At 37.9% G+C, this 15,622-nt stretch overlaps 1 pseudogene; it reads left to right on the forward strand.

The window, feature by feature from the left end:
- Window positions 1-10,728: 10,728 nt before the first annotated feature.
- Window positions 10,729-12,051, forward strand: LOC100601757 (annotated as a pseudogene).
- The last annotated feature ends 3,571 nt before the right edge of the window (window positions 12,052-15,622 follow it).

The raw sequence follows: 15,622 nt of genomic DNA on the forward strand, positions 1-15,622 counted from the left end.
TAGCCCGGTGTGGTGCCATACACCTGTAATCCCAGCTACTTGGGAGGCAGAGGTGGGAGAATTGCTTGAACCAAGGAGGCACAGGTTGTGGGGTGAGCCAAGATTGGCCACTGCACTGCAGCCTGGGTGACCGGGAGAAACTCCAACTCAAAAAACAAAACAAAACAAAACAAAAAACAAAAAAACCCCAAAACCTCCTAGCAAAATTGGCATACAAGGAATATACCTTAATGTAATAAAAGCCATCTATGACAAACCCACAGCCAACATAATACTGAATGAGGAAAAGTTGAAAGTATTCCCTCTGAGAACTGAAACAAGACAAGGATGCCCACTCTCACCACTCCTCTTCAACATAGTACTAGAAGTCCTAGCCAAAGCAATCAGACCAGAGAAAGAAATAAAGGGCATCCAAATTGGTAAAGAGGAAGTCAAACTGTCACTGTTTGCTGAAGATATCATCATTTACCTTGAAAATCCTAAGGACTCCTCCAGAAATCTCCTAAAACTGATAAAAGAATTCAGTGACATTTCTGGATACAAGATTAATGTACACAAATCAGTGGCTCATCTATACACCAACAGCGACCAAGTGGAGAATCGAATCAAGAACTCAACCCCTTTTACAATAGCTGCAAAAAATAAAATAAAATAAAATACTTAGGAATATATGTAACCAAGGAGTTGAAAGACTTCTACAAGAAAAACCACAAAACACTGCTGAAAGAAATCATAGACGACACGAACAAATGGAAACACATCCCATGCTCATGATTGGGTAGAATCAATATTGTGAAAATGAGCATACTGCCAAAAGCAATCTACAAATTCACTGCGATCCCCATCAAAATACCACCATCATTCTTCACAGAATTAGAAAAAACAATTCTAAAATTCATATGGAACCAAAAAAGAGCCCACATAGCCAAAGCAAAGCTAAACAAAAAGAACAAATCTGGAGGCATCATATTACCTGATTTCAAACTAAACGACAAGGCCACGGCCACCAAAATGCATGGTTCTAGTACAAAAATAGGCACATAGACCAATGGAACAGAATGGAGAACCCAGAAATAAACCCAAATACTTACAGCCAACTGATCTTCAACAAAGCAAACAAAAACATAAAGTGGAGAAAAGACACCCTTTTTCAACAAATGGTGCTGGGATAATTGGCTAGACACATGTAGGAGAATGAAACTGGATCTGCATCACTCACCTTATACAAAAATCAACTCAAGATAGATGAAGGACTTAAATCTAAGACATGAAAGTATGAAAATTCTAAAAGATAACATTGGAAAAACACTTCTAAACATCAGCTTAGGCAAAGATTTCATGACCAAGAACCCAAAAGCAAATGCAATAAAAACAAAGGTAAGTAGCTGGGACCAAATTAAACTAAAGAGCTTTTGCACAGCAAAAGGAACAGTCAGCAGAGTAAACAGACAACACAGAGTGGGAGAAAATCTTCACAATCTACACATCTGACAAAGGAGTAATATCCAGAATCTACAATGAACTCAAACAAATCAGTAAGAGAAAAACAATCCCATTGAAAAGTGGGCTAAGGACATGAATAGACAATTCTCAAAAGATGATACACAAATGGCCAAGAAACATATGAACAAATGCTCAACATTACTAATGATCAGGGAAATGGAAATCAAAACCACAACGTGATACTACCTCACTGCTGCAAGAATGGCCATAATCAAAAAATCCAAAAACAGTAGATGCTGGCGTGGATGCAGTGAACAGGGAACACTTCTACACTGCTGGTGGGAATGTAAACTAATACAGCTGCTACGGAAAACAGTGTGGACATCCCTTAAAGAACTAAAAGTAGAACTACCATTTGATCCAACAATTCCACTCCTGGGTATCTCTCCAGAAGGAAAGTCATTATTCAAAAAAGATATTTGCACATGCATGTTTATAGCAGCACACTTTACAACTGCAAAATCGTGGAACCAACTCAAATGCCTATCAATCAATAAGTGGATAAAGAAACTGTGATATATATATATACTACATATATATACCACACATATATATACCACATATATATATACCACATATATATAAATACCACATACATATACCACATATATATATATACACCACATTATATATATATACAACATATATATATATATACACCACATTATATATATATACAACATATATATATGATGGAATACTATGCAGCCATAAAAAGGAATGAATTAACAGCATTTGCAGGGAGTGGGATGAGATTGGAGGCTATTATTCTAAGTGAAGTAACTCAGGAATGGAAAACCAAACATCTTATGTTCTCACTGATATGTGGGAGCTAAGCTGTGAGAATGCAAAGGCATAAGAATGATGCAATGGACTTTGGGGACTTGCGGGGAAGAGTGAGATGGTGGTGAGGGGTGGACTACAAATATGGTGCAGTGTATACTGCTCAGGTGATGGGTGCACCAAAATCTCACAAATCACCACCAAAGAACTTACTCAGGTAACCAAATACCACCTGTACCCCAATAACTTATGGAAAATTTTAAAAAATAAAAATATAAATAAATTTCTGAAGGTCCTGCATACCTCAGTTGTTGTGAAAATTAAATAAAAATATATATGACAATCCTTAGAAAAGTTTTGTGGTGTATTATATGAATTATATAACTGATGTTAATTGAAATTAAATAATCTCCTAGAAAATTTTTGTTTGATTAAAATAAAATGATTTGATTTAAAAATAAATAAATAGACATAGTTTAAAAATAAAAGACTGGGAAAATAAAGCAAATACTCATGAAGAGAAAGCTGGAGTAAGTATGCTAATACCAGACAAAGTATACAGCACTCCTATTCACCACAGTATTGTTAGCTCTGGCCAGGGAAATCAGGCAAGAGAAAGAAATAAAGGGTATTCAAATAGGGAGAGAGGAATTCGAATTGTCTCTGTTTGCAGATGACATGATTCCATATCTAGAAAAACCCCATTGTCTCAGCCCCAAAACTCCTTAAGCTGATAAGCAACTTCCGCAAAAGTCTCAGGATACAAAATCAATGTGCAAAAATCACAAGCATTCCTATACACCAACAATATACAAGCAGAGAGCCAAATCGTTAATGAACTCCCATTCACAATTGCTACAAAGAATAAAACACCTAGGAATACAGCTAACGGGGAAGTGAAGAACCTCTTCAAGGAGAACTACAAACCACTGCTCAGGGAAATAAGAGAAGACACAAACAAATGGAAGAACATTCCAACTTCACGGATAGGAAAAATCAGTATCATGAAAATGGCCACACTGTATAGCCAAGACAATCCTAAGCAAAAAGAACTAAGCTGGAGGCATCATACTACCTGATTTCAAACTATTCTACAAGGCTACAGTAACCAAAACAGCATGGTACTGGTACCAAAACAGACATATAGACCAAAGGAACAGAACGGAGACCTCAGAAATAACACCACACATCTACAATCATCTGATCTTTGGCAAACCTGACAAAAACAAGCAATGGGGAGAGGATTCTCTATTTAATAAACAGTGCTGGCTGGGAAAACTGGCTAGCCATAGGCAGAAAACTGAAATTGGACCCTTCCTTACACCTTATACAAAACAAAAATTAACTCAAGATGGATTAAAGACTCAAATATTAGACCTAACACCATATAAATGCTAGAAAAAAACCTAGGCAATACCATTCAGGACATAGGCATGGGCAAAGACTTCATGACAAAAACACCAAAACCAATTGCAACAATGCCAAAATTGACAAACAGCATCTAATTAAACTAAAGAGCTTCTGCACAGCAAAAGAAACTAGCATCAGAGTGAACAGGCCACCTTCAGAATGGGAGAAAATTTTTGCAATCTACCCATCTGACAAAGTCTAATATGCAGAATCTACAAAGAACTTAAATAAATTTACAAGAAAAAAACAAACAACCCCATCAAAAAGTGGGCAAAGGACATGAAAAGATACTTCTCAAAAGAAGACATTTATGTAGCCAAAAAACATGAAAAAAAAAGCTCATCATCACTGATTATTAGAGAAATACAAATCAAAACCACAATGAGATACCATCTCACACCAGTCAGATCACGATTATTAAAAAGTCAAGAAACAACAGATGGTGGTGAGGCTGTGGAAAAATTGATTTTACACTGTTGTCGGGAGTGCAAATTAGTTCAACCATTGTGGAAGACAGTGTGGTAATTCCTCAAGGATCTAGAACCAGAAATACCATTTGACTCAGCCATCCCATTACTGGGTATATACCCAAAGGAATAGAAATCATTCCACTATAAAGACACATGCACACATAGGTTTATTGAAGTGCTATTTACAATAGCAAAGACATGGAACAAACCCCAATGCCCATAAATGATAGATTGGATAAAGAAAATGTGTTACATATATACCATGGAATACCATGGAGCCATTAAAAAAAATGAGATCATGTTCTTTGCAGGGACATGGATGAAGCTGGAAGCCATCATCCTCAGCATACCAACACAGGAACAGAAAACCAACACCACATGTTCTCACTCATAAGTGGGAGTTAAACAATGAGAACACTTGGATGCAGGGAAGGGAACAGCACACACCAGGGCCTGTTTTGGGGTATGGGCAAGGTGGGGGAGAGCATTAGGACAAATACCTAATGCATGCAGGGCTCAAACCTAGATGATGGATTGATAGGTGCAGCAAACCACCATGGCACATGAATACCTATGTAACAAACCTGCACATCTGCACATATATCCCATAACTTAAAATAAAATAAAATACTTCCAGAAATAAAAGAGGAATTTATATAATCAGAAGGGCATTAACTCATCAAGAAAACATAACATACCTAAAAAAAGACGTTCAAAATACATAACACAAAAATTTATAGAAATGACAGGAGAAATATATTCTGGACCATAAAACAAACTTTGTGTAATTTTAATTATTTTAAATTTGTTTAAGTATTTTTCCTGACTACAAATGAGAAATCAGTAATAGGAAGATGTCATGTAATCCCAGTGCTTTGGGAGCCCAAGGTAGGAGGATAACTTGAGGCTGGGAGTTTGAGACCAGCCTGGGCAACATAGTGAGAGCCCATCCTATAAAAGAGTTGTTTTTTAAATTTACTAGGTATGATGGCACAGACTTGTAGTCCCAGCTACATGGGAGGCTGAGGCAAGAGGATAACCTGATCCCAGGAGTTCAAGGTTAGAGTGAGCTATGATCAAGGTTACAGTGAGCACTGTACTCCACCTGGGCAACAGAACAAGACACTTTCTCAAAAACAAAAACAAAAACAAACAAACAAAAGCAAAACAAAAAAAAGACAGTTGTGTGAAAAAATATCCAAATAATTAAATGATATGCTTAGAAATAGCCAATGGCTGAAAAAGGAAGTAACAAGGAAAAATAGATAACATTTTGGATGAAAAGGAAGAAAACAATCTAATTTAAACAGGACAAAAAAGTCTGAGCAGACATCTTACCAAAGAAGATATATAGAGGGCAAATAAACATAAGATACTCAACGTCATATGTCATTAAGGAATTACAAATTTTAAGGAGAGAGAGAGAGATGCTGCTACATACCCATGAGAATGGTAAAACTCCAAATAATGACAATACCAAATGCTGGCGAGAATGTGGAGAATGTGGGGCAACAAGAACTCTCATTCATTGTGAGTGGGAATGCAAAATGGTACAGTCACTTTGGAAAATAGTTTGGAAATGTATTAGTTCACTCTTTCATTGTTATAAATACCTGAGACTGGGTAATTTATAAAGAAAAGAGGTTTAATTGGCTCACGGTTCCGCAGGTTCTATAGGAAGCAAGATGCTGTCATCTGCTTGGCTTCTGGGAGGCCTCAGGACACCTACAATCATGGCAGAAGGTGAAGGGGGAATCAGCACTTCACACTGTTGAAGCAGGAGGAAGAGAGAGATGGGGAGGTGCCAAAATTTATAAACAACCAGATCTCAGAATTCTCTCACTATCGTGACAACGGCACCAAGGGGAAAATCTGCCCCCATGAGCCACCTCCCATCAGGCCCCACCTCCAACACGGGGGATTATATTTCAACATGAGGATTGGTAGAGACACAGATCCAAACCATATCAGGCAGTATGTTACAAAACTAAACACACTCCTGTCATATGATCCAGTAATCATGCTCCTTGGTAAGTTAAAAACATGTTTGGCATGGCATGATGGCTCACACCTGTAATCCTAGCACTTTGGGAGGCCGAGGCAGGCAGATCATGAGGTCAGGAGTTTCAGACCAGCCTGACCAACATGGTGAAACCCCATCTCTACTAAAAATACAAAAATTAGCTGGGTGTGGTGGCATGCGCCTGTGATCCCAGCTACTCAAGAGGCTGAGGCAGGAGAATGGCTTGAACCTGGGAGGCAAGGTTGCAGTGAGCCAAGATCGCACCATTGCACTCCAGCCTGGGCAACGGAGCGAGATTCCATCTCAAAAAAACAAACAAACAAAAAATACATATGTTCACGCAAAAACCTGCACACAAATGTTTATTCATTATGCTTTATTTCTTCATTTGCTTTATTCATTATCATCAAAACTTGGAAGCCACCAAGATATCTTTGATAGGTGACTGGATAAACAAACTGTGATGATCCACACAGTAGGATATTATTCAGTGATTAAAAAGCAATGAAAGCCAGGCATAGTGGTAAATGCTTATAATCCCAGCTACTCAGGAAGCTGAGGTAGGAAGATCACTTGAGTTCACTAGTTTGAGTCCAGCCTGGGCAACATAACAACATATACTCTGTCTTAAAAAATAATAATAATAAAACAAAAAAAAAACAATGAGCTATCATAAAGGAATTTTAAAATCTTAAATGCATTGCATATTGCTAAGGTAAATGAGCTAATCTGAAAAGGCCACATGCCATATGATTCCAAATACATGACATTCTGGAAAGGCAAAACTATGATACGGTAAAACGGTTGCCAAAAACTCAAGGGGAGGGTGGAAAAGAAGGCTAAATAGGTGGAGCACAGAAAATTTCTAGGACAATGAATCTATTTTATGTGATACTGTAATGGTGGATACATGTCATTATACATTTGTCAAAACCCACAGAAGGCAGAGCACAAAGAGTGAGCTGTAAACTATGGACTTTAGTTAATAATAACATATTATTATTGCCTCATAAATTGTAACAAATGTTCCTCACTAACACAATAATTCAAAAATAGGGAAAAATGAGGAGAAGGGGTGAGGGAGTATATGAAGACTTTTACAGTCAATTTTTCTGTAGATTCAAAATTGCTACAAAAATACTCATTAAAGAATTGTGGTATGCAATCAAATAACATCTACAGGTGAATTTCTAGAACTAAAGGCTTTTGTTGGAAAAAATATTTTAGATCAACAATCTGAGCTTTTACCTTAAGAAACTTGAAAAATTGAGAAAAATATACTATTATTAGCATAATGAATCTAGTAACATAAAAGTATAATGCATCATGACCAAGTGGGGTTTATGCCAGCAATGTATAGTTTATTCAGCATTCAAAAATCAATGTAAATGAACCATATCAATAGACTAAAAGAACACTACATTATTATTTTAATAGATGCAAAAAAGCCTTGAAAAATGCAGCATTCTTTGACAATAAAAACCTCCAGTACCCTAATATTCAATAGAATCTTCCTCAACATGATAAAGGACATCCACAAAAACTCATACAGCTAGCCTCATACTTAATGGTGAATGAATGCTTTCCCCTAAGATGGAAAAGACAGCTGGATGCACCCTCTCATCACTCCAATTCAACATTACTACTAGAGGTCCTAAACACTGCACTAAGACAAGAAAGAAGAAAACAATAAAAGCAAACAGATTGAAAAGAGAAGAAATAAAACTGTTTTTACTCATAGACTGACATGAAACCCCTAAGGTACCTATAAATGAGCTACTGAAACTACACAATAATTTTAGATAGGTCTCAAGATAAAAGGTCAATATACAAAAATCAACTGCATTTCTACAAACTAATAGGAAACAAGTAGAAATCAAAACTTACAGACTAGGACCATTATAACAGAATTTTAAAAATCACTAAATTCTTAGGAACAAATTTAATAAAACATACACAGAATTTGTAGGCTGAAAAGTGTAAACCACTGAAGAGAAAAATCAAAAAAGACCAAAATGGAAAGATATACCATCTACATCAACCAGAAGTCTCAATTTTGTTAAGATGTCAATTCTCCCAAACTGATTTATATGTAGATTCAAAGGCCTCCAAATCAATATTTCAGCAAGCTTCTTTTTAAATAAATTGACAAATTGACTTTAAAAATTTAAATGAAAAGAACAAAGGGCCAATAGTATCAAAATATTTTTGAAAAAGAAAAGTAAATTCAGGGAACTGACACACTGCCTGATTCCAAGACTTACTATAAAGCTACAATAATCAAGACAATGTAAGTATTGATGAAAGGATTAATAAAACTATCGATGAAAACAAAGAGTCCAAAATAACCTACACCTACTCTTTTCAACAAAAGGGCCAATATAATATAATGAAGAAAGGATAGTCATTTTAAGAAAGGTGCTAGAAATTGGATATCATGTGTAAATATATGAACATTGACTGATACCCCACACCATACACAAAAATCAGCTCAAAATAAATTTATCCCTAAATGTAAAACCTCAAACTATAAAATCTATCCGAGAGAATATGGAAGAAAATCTTTGTAATTCACTAGGCAAAGATTCTGAAATACAACACCAAATGCATGAATAATGAAAGAACAAAATTGACAAATTATAGTTTATTAAGTTCAGACCTTTTGCTCTTCAAAGTACACTGCTATGAAAATGGAAAGGCAAATCATAGGCTGGGGAAAACATATTTGCAAATACATATTTGCTCAAAGACATATTCTGTGTGTATTTAAAAAGCTCTTAAAACTCAATAAATGGAAAATAAAATCCCTACTGAAAATTGGACAAAAGATTTGAACAGAAACTTGACTGATGTTTTGTCTATACCAAAGAAGAGACAGGGACAGCACGTATGCACATGAAAAGTTGCTCAAGATTATTGTAGTAATCAAAAAACAGATTACATCCATGCTAAACTACCGTTACACATATATTGGAATGATTAAAACTAAAACAACAACAAAAACTCTGACAATAAATACTAAGTGTTGAGGCAGTTCCTTAAAAAGTTAAACACGCCGGGCATGGTGGCTCATGTCTGTAATCCCAGGACTTTGGGAGGCCAAAGCGGGCAGATCACGAGGTCAGGAGTTCAAGACCAGCCTGACCAACATAGTGAAACCCCGTCTCTACTAAAAATACAAAAATTAGCAGGCATGGTGGCACGCGCCTGTAATCCCAGCTATTTGGCGGGAGAATCGCTTGAACCCAGGAGGCTGAGGTTGCAGTGAGCTGAGATCGCGCCACTGTACTCCAGCCTGGGGACAGAAGGAGACTCTATCTCAAAAAAAAAAAAAAAAAAAAGTTAAACACATGATTAGCAATTCCACTCCTGGGAGAATGAATGCACATGTCCATATAGCTAAATATATTTGAATGGTCTGGTAGATTTTATACTTACCAAATCTGAAAACAGACCAGATATCCATTAATCAGTGAATGAAAAATTAATGGTACGTACATACCAGCAATAGTATACTATTAGGCAATAAAGACGAAGCAATGACCAATACATGCAACAGTGATCACTCTCAAAAGCACTGTAGCAAGTGAAAATCAGACCAAAAAGGCCAAGTGGCAGCTGCAAAAATTCAACATTCATATCTCTTTCAGGAGCTTCTGCTTCGGGGATCATAACCCACTGGCAGCCTCTGTGGGGCCCCTTTGGATCAGTCCTCACATTCATGCATGTTACTTGAGAAAAAACTTAAATTTGCTTTGGAATAAATTAAACTACTGCAGATTTGACATTCTGCATTTAGAAATGGAAAAAAAATATTCTGTAAGGAAAGTAACTGTGACTATTTCTCTCTACTGAGAATAATTTGAACTTTTAGCCTCTTACTGAAGTTAATCACACTTGATCTCTTGAGAAAAAATGTTTTTAACATGAAACAATACTCCACTGAGATTTATCAAACTCTATTTTAATTGTAATTGATTTATACCAAAAGATAAAATGAGTTAATTAGGGCATGCTATTAGAAATACTAGCAAGGGAAGAAAGCAGGGAGGTCGGAGAACTGGAGAGGTGGGGACCCTGGGGAGGTGGCGGCTCGGAGTCTAGGCGACGGGGCGAGACGGGGCCGGCAGGTGGTGGGAGGGGGCCGGGCCGGAGCCAGCGAGAGGGCCAAGCCCGGAGGCCCCCAACCTGGCGTGCCCCTACTGGGCCCGGGCTGAGGCTGAGGAGGAGGAGGAGGAGGAGGAGGAGGAAAAGGAGGAGGAGGATCTCCAGATACACTCGGGAAGGCGGTGCCACAGAGCTTGGAGCTGAAAGGAATAACGAAACATGCTCTTAACCATCATCCCCCTCCAGAGAAGCTGGAGGAAATTTCCCCCACCAGTGACAGTCATGAGAAAGACACGAGGTCCCAAAGCGAGTCTGACATCACAAGAGAATCACCTTTTACATCAGCCGACGCTGGGAATTCACTGTCTGCTTTTCCAAGTGATACAGGCGCAGGGATATCTACTGAAGGCAGCCCGGACTTCTCCTGGGAATACGGTGAACTCGATCAAAATGCCACTGAAAAGGCCTAGGCAATGTTCACAGCCATTGATGAACTCTTGTATGAGCAGAAGTTCAGTGTGCATACCAAGAGTCTACAAGAAGAGCGCCAACAGTGGACAGCTAGCTTTCCTCACATCAGGATTCTAGGTAGGCAGATAATCACTCCAAGTGAAGGTTATAGATTGTATCCTAGATCCCCTTCTGCTGTTTCAGCTTCCTATGAAACAACCTTGTCTCAAGAAAGAGATTCTACTATATTTGGTATAAGGGGAAAGAAGTTACATTTTTCATCTTCGTATGCTCATAAAGCATCTGCTATTGCCAAATCCTCCAGCTTTTGTTCTATGGAAAGAGACGAGGAAGACTCTATAATCATCTCCAAAGGAATAATTGAGGAATACCTAGCATTCGATCACACAGATACGGAAGAGGGATTTCATGGGAAGAAATCAGAAGCAGCTACAGAGAAATAGAAATTAGGATATCCTCCCACTGCTCCGTTTTACTGCATGAAAGAAGATGTCCTTGTTTATGTGTTTGACAATGTATGGAGCAAGGTTGTGAGCTTTATGGAGCAGTTGACATGTAGTCACTGGGAAGGATTTGCCTCTGATGATGAGAGTAATGTTGCAGTTACCAGACCCGATTCAGAAAGTTCCTGTGTGCTGAGTGAGCCACATCCTTTGGTGTTACCGCAAGTGCCACAGTCTAAGGTGCTGTTACCTCAAATCCGATGAGTCTCTGTCAAGCAAGTCGTCATCAGCCAAATGTGAATGGTCTCTTGGTTCATGGGATGCCTCTACAGCCAAGAAATCTCTCCCTAATGGACAAGCTCCTAGATCTTGATGACAAGCTACTTATGAGGCCTGGGTCCAGTACCATCCTTTCAACTCGAAATTGGCCAAATTGAGCTGTGGAGTTTTTAGTACATCATCTCTGTCGTACACAGTGCAGTCCACCAAGAGACGCAATCCATCACCACGAATCCTTCATCCCATAAGCACGAGCCATTCACGTGCTGGAATACCAAGACTTGTGGAAGAAATCCTCGGAGGAGCCCGAGTCCCAGCGGCAGCCAACTTGCTCTCCTCTCCCTCACCAGTACCCTTGAGTCGAAATAATCTGCTACCACCTATTGGCACAGCTGAAGTGAGCACTGTGGGGCCACAAAGACAGACGAAGCCCTGTGGCGACTCCAGTCAAGCTCCAAGTGCGGAGGTGGATGAACTTAACTATCAGCAGCCAAAAGAAAGGCTCCTTTTGCCCAACTTTTTCTCCAGGCCCAACACAACTCAATCATTATTGGTAGAGTAACATACTTCCTAGAATGGTCTTGATGGTTGGGGAAAGAAAAGGTGGGGGGAATACTAGTTTGGCAGACTTAAGACTTTATCTAGAGGCTTAACTCAGAATAAAAGTTGAGTTTCTAACAATAAAAAGAAATACAAGCAAGTGAATACAGTTGATACAACTAGCAATGAGCGGGGGTGAAATGAAAGATTATCTTAAAATTTGGAACAAAATAAATTTTAAATTGTATACTTTTGTTTTAAAAACTACTTAGAAAAAACTATCTAGGCCTATATGGATTAAAATTTTATTCTTTTACAAAATACTTTTCATATCCAGAGCATATCATTTTCTATTAAAAAATACACCAAGTACCATCTGTACTTTGGTCAATGACAACCACATATTCATTTGACACAGGGAATTCTGCCTTGGTTTGAGCCGTGTCTCTGCACATAGGGGAAACTGCTTATTTACAATTGCTACTCAACTGCTACAGCAGCAGGAAGGGTGCCTCGGTGTCTTGTTATCCTTATTTCTCTGGGTTTTCACTCTTCCTTGTTTCCCAAGGTACCCATTTTTATTTCTAGGGAAGCGGGCATTGCCAGAAACGGCAAAGCCTAGGTCCCGTGGTTTTAGGACTGAAGTAAGAAAGCACTTCATGGAGGCAGAGTCATTTCAGTATAGCAATCTGGACAACACCATTTCTTGCTTTTCCCTCACAGGCGTAATAAACACCCTGAGATAAGTGAAAAATAATTAGAAATAGCAGCAAAGAGATGATGGTGAAGAACTATTTAAGAAATAATGAACAAGATTTAATAAGAGACACTGATATCAGATTGAACATGTATCCATATCTAGATATACTGAGTGAAACCTAATGGCTTCAAAGACATCCATGTTCCTTCAAAGGACATGATCTCGTTCTTTTTAATGGTTGCATAGTATTCCGTGATGTATATTTTCTTTATCCAGTCTACCACTGATGGGCATTTAGATTGATTCCATGTCTTTGCTATTGAACATACACCTGCCATGTGTCTTTAATGTAGAACAATTTATATTCCTTTGGGTATATACCCAGTAATGGGATTGCTGGGTCGAAAGTTACTTCAGTTTTTAGCTCTTTGAAGAGTTTCCACACTGCAAAAAGCAGTTTTATTTATCTCAAGAAAACATAGTCATTGAATATTCTTAATAGATTACATGATTTTGTACTTGTCAATTTTTGTTTTCTTTAGAAGGAGCATGCATCCCCATGTGGATAAATGCCATCTGAGCCATAGCTTTAGCATTTTGTATCCTTGAACCTCCTTCTTAACCTAAAAATATATAACCTGAAAAGGCCTAGCAAATGAAAATCCTTTAATTCTTGACATAGATGAAGCTCAGCACAATTGTTTGTGCGGACATAAGGTATAAAAAAAATCATTAATTCAAACTTAGAGTATCGAGTGGGAGATGCTTCCACGATTACTTACTAAAATGCTTTCTGTATTTAAGGATACTTTTTAAAAAAAGAAAAATAGGAAAACTGCAAATACTGATATTGCAATAAAGGGAAGAAAATTATAGCTACTGCTTGGTAAAAGGAAGCTCGTTTATACAGGATTTCAAAAACTTTAGATCTATTATCTACATATAAAGAAGAGTTGGCCTGGCATGGTGCCTCACGCCTGTAATCCCAGCACTTTGGGAGGCCGAGGCAGGCAGATCACGAGGTCAGGAGATCGAGACCATTCTGGCTAACACAGTGAAACCCCGTCTCTACTAAAAAATACAAACAATTAGCCAGGTGTGGTGGTGGGCGCCTGTAGTCCCAGCTACTCAGGAGGCTGAGGCAGGAGAATGGCGTGAACTGGGGAGGCAGAGCTTGCCACTGCATTCCAGCCTGGGTGACAGAGCGAGACTCCATCTCAAAAAATAAATAAATAAAAAATAAAAAAAAATTAAAGAAGAGTTAAGCATATCAATTCAGTGATCTCCAATATGAAATGTAAACCTTTTAAGTTTTCATCATGAGAAGAAATTTCATTATTAGCTTGCATATTCCTGTACTTAAGGAATAACAAGAGATTTCCAGCAAACCATTTCTTATTTGTTAAAAATCACTGGCTCTCTTATGTTTTGTGGGTCTTATTAAAATTTTCTATTTTGCTGCTAATTATGTTTTCACCTTGCTTGGGACTAACATATGTAAACCTGACCCTTGTATTTAGAAACACACAAAGCATGGAAATGGGGATGGCAATGTAGTGTTTCTGATTAACAAAGGCACAACCTGACCTTACAACTTAGCACTCATCCAGTCCTATGGTAAATAAAACCATATTACACAGTGTGCCTCAATCTGCAGGAATCTTAGGTCATGACCATTCTAGAAGGCTTTGGATCACCTGTTGTGCCTTCAACAGTGTTTTCTTTCCCCCTGAACATCCCAAGTGAAGTCATCATTGGTGATTATATTTATGGTTCTCCTGAGATTCATGATAACAATTTGAAAATGTCAACATCTGAGTTTTATGAGATTAGACTGTGCACGATCCTCTATTTTTCTTATTCATCTTGACTAAGATTTGCTACAAAAAGATGAAATTTAGCATCCTTGCCAAATTTTGTGGGCTCAGTTTCTGAGCCCACAAAATTTACATCATCAGTTTATCCTGCTGTGGACTTAGGTAGTAACACTGCTTCAACTTCTGCTTTTCTAAAAAAAAACCAGAGTAGAATGAAAGAGAAGAGGGGAAATTCATAGTTGATCATCCCTAATATTTTCAAATGTGTTCACATTACTTTAATTTTAGCCAAAAAGGTAGCACTCTCCCTATTTGATAGATGATAAAATGCAAGTCCCTAAAGTCAAACATTCTCAACATCAGCCATAAAAAGATAAGAGTTGAGATTTGATCTAGTTCTGCATTTCCAAACCCTGGTGATACCATTGCCCCATTCTGAAAAGAAGAGATAAAGGAAAACAGATTTTTATGTTCTTAATTTTTTTATTTTAAAGAATAAAATACATACTGTCAGGCTCCACTTTATACAATTCACCCTTCTCTCTCCTGCTGATGAAAGAATCCACTGCTTCAGGGACAGAAGTGTCATCGGTCCAGGTGCTAGAATGTCATTATGCTGCCACACTCTCAGGAAGGGCACTTCTGTCCTAATGCGACGTTAGGACAAGGCACTGAGGTTTGATCCCAGAACTGCAGAGAACTCCAGAAGTTTCACTTGTTGAAAATACTTTTCATAATAGCATTGAGCAATTCGTAGTAATCATATAACATGCCTGATGTGGTTGCAAATTTGTTGACAGATTATCAGAAAGAGCACTACGTTTTTTATTTGGCTCTTGATTCCTAAGTTCTTTTACACTTGGAAAAATACAGGGCTGGAATCTCATATAGCTTCCTGCATTTCTGACATTATATCAGACCCACATATTTGTGCAGCCCAGGTGTGCTAGGAAGTGGTAGACAACTACACTGGTCTTGGAAATGACTAACGTACTAATTATAGATGAATTAATCTAATATACAGTCAAAATGATGTGTATCAGACACTTGACTGGTTATTTAAACACATTTTTCTC

The sequence above is a fragment of the Nomascus leucogenys genome, chromosome 6 (assembly GCF_006542625.1).
Source record: "Nomascus leucogenys isolate Asia chromosome 6, Asia_NLE_v1, whole genome shotgun sequence".
Lineage (NCBI taxonomy): Eukaryota > Metazoa > Chordata > Mammalia > Primates > Hylobatidae > Nomascus > Nomascus leucogenys.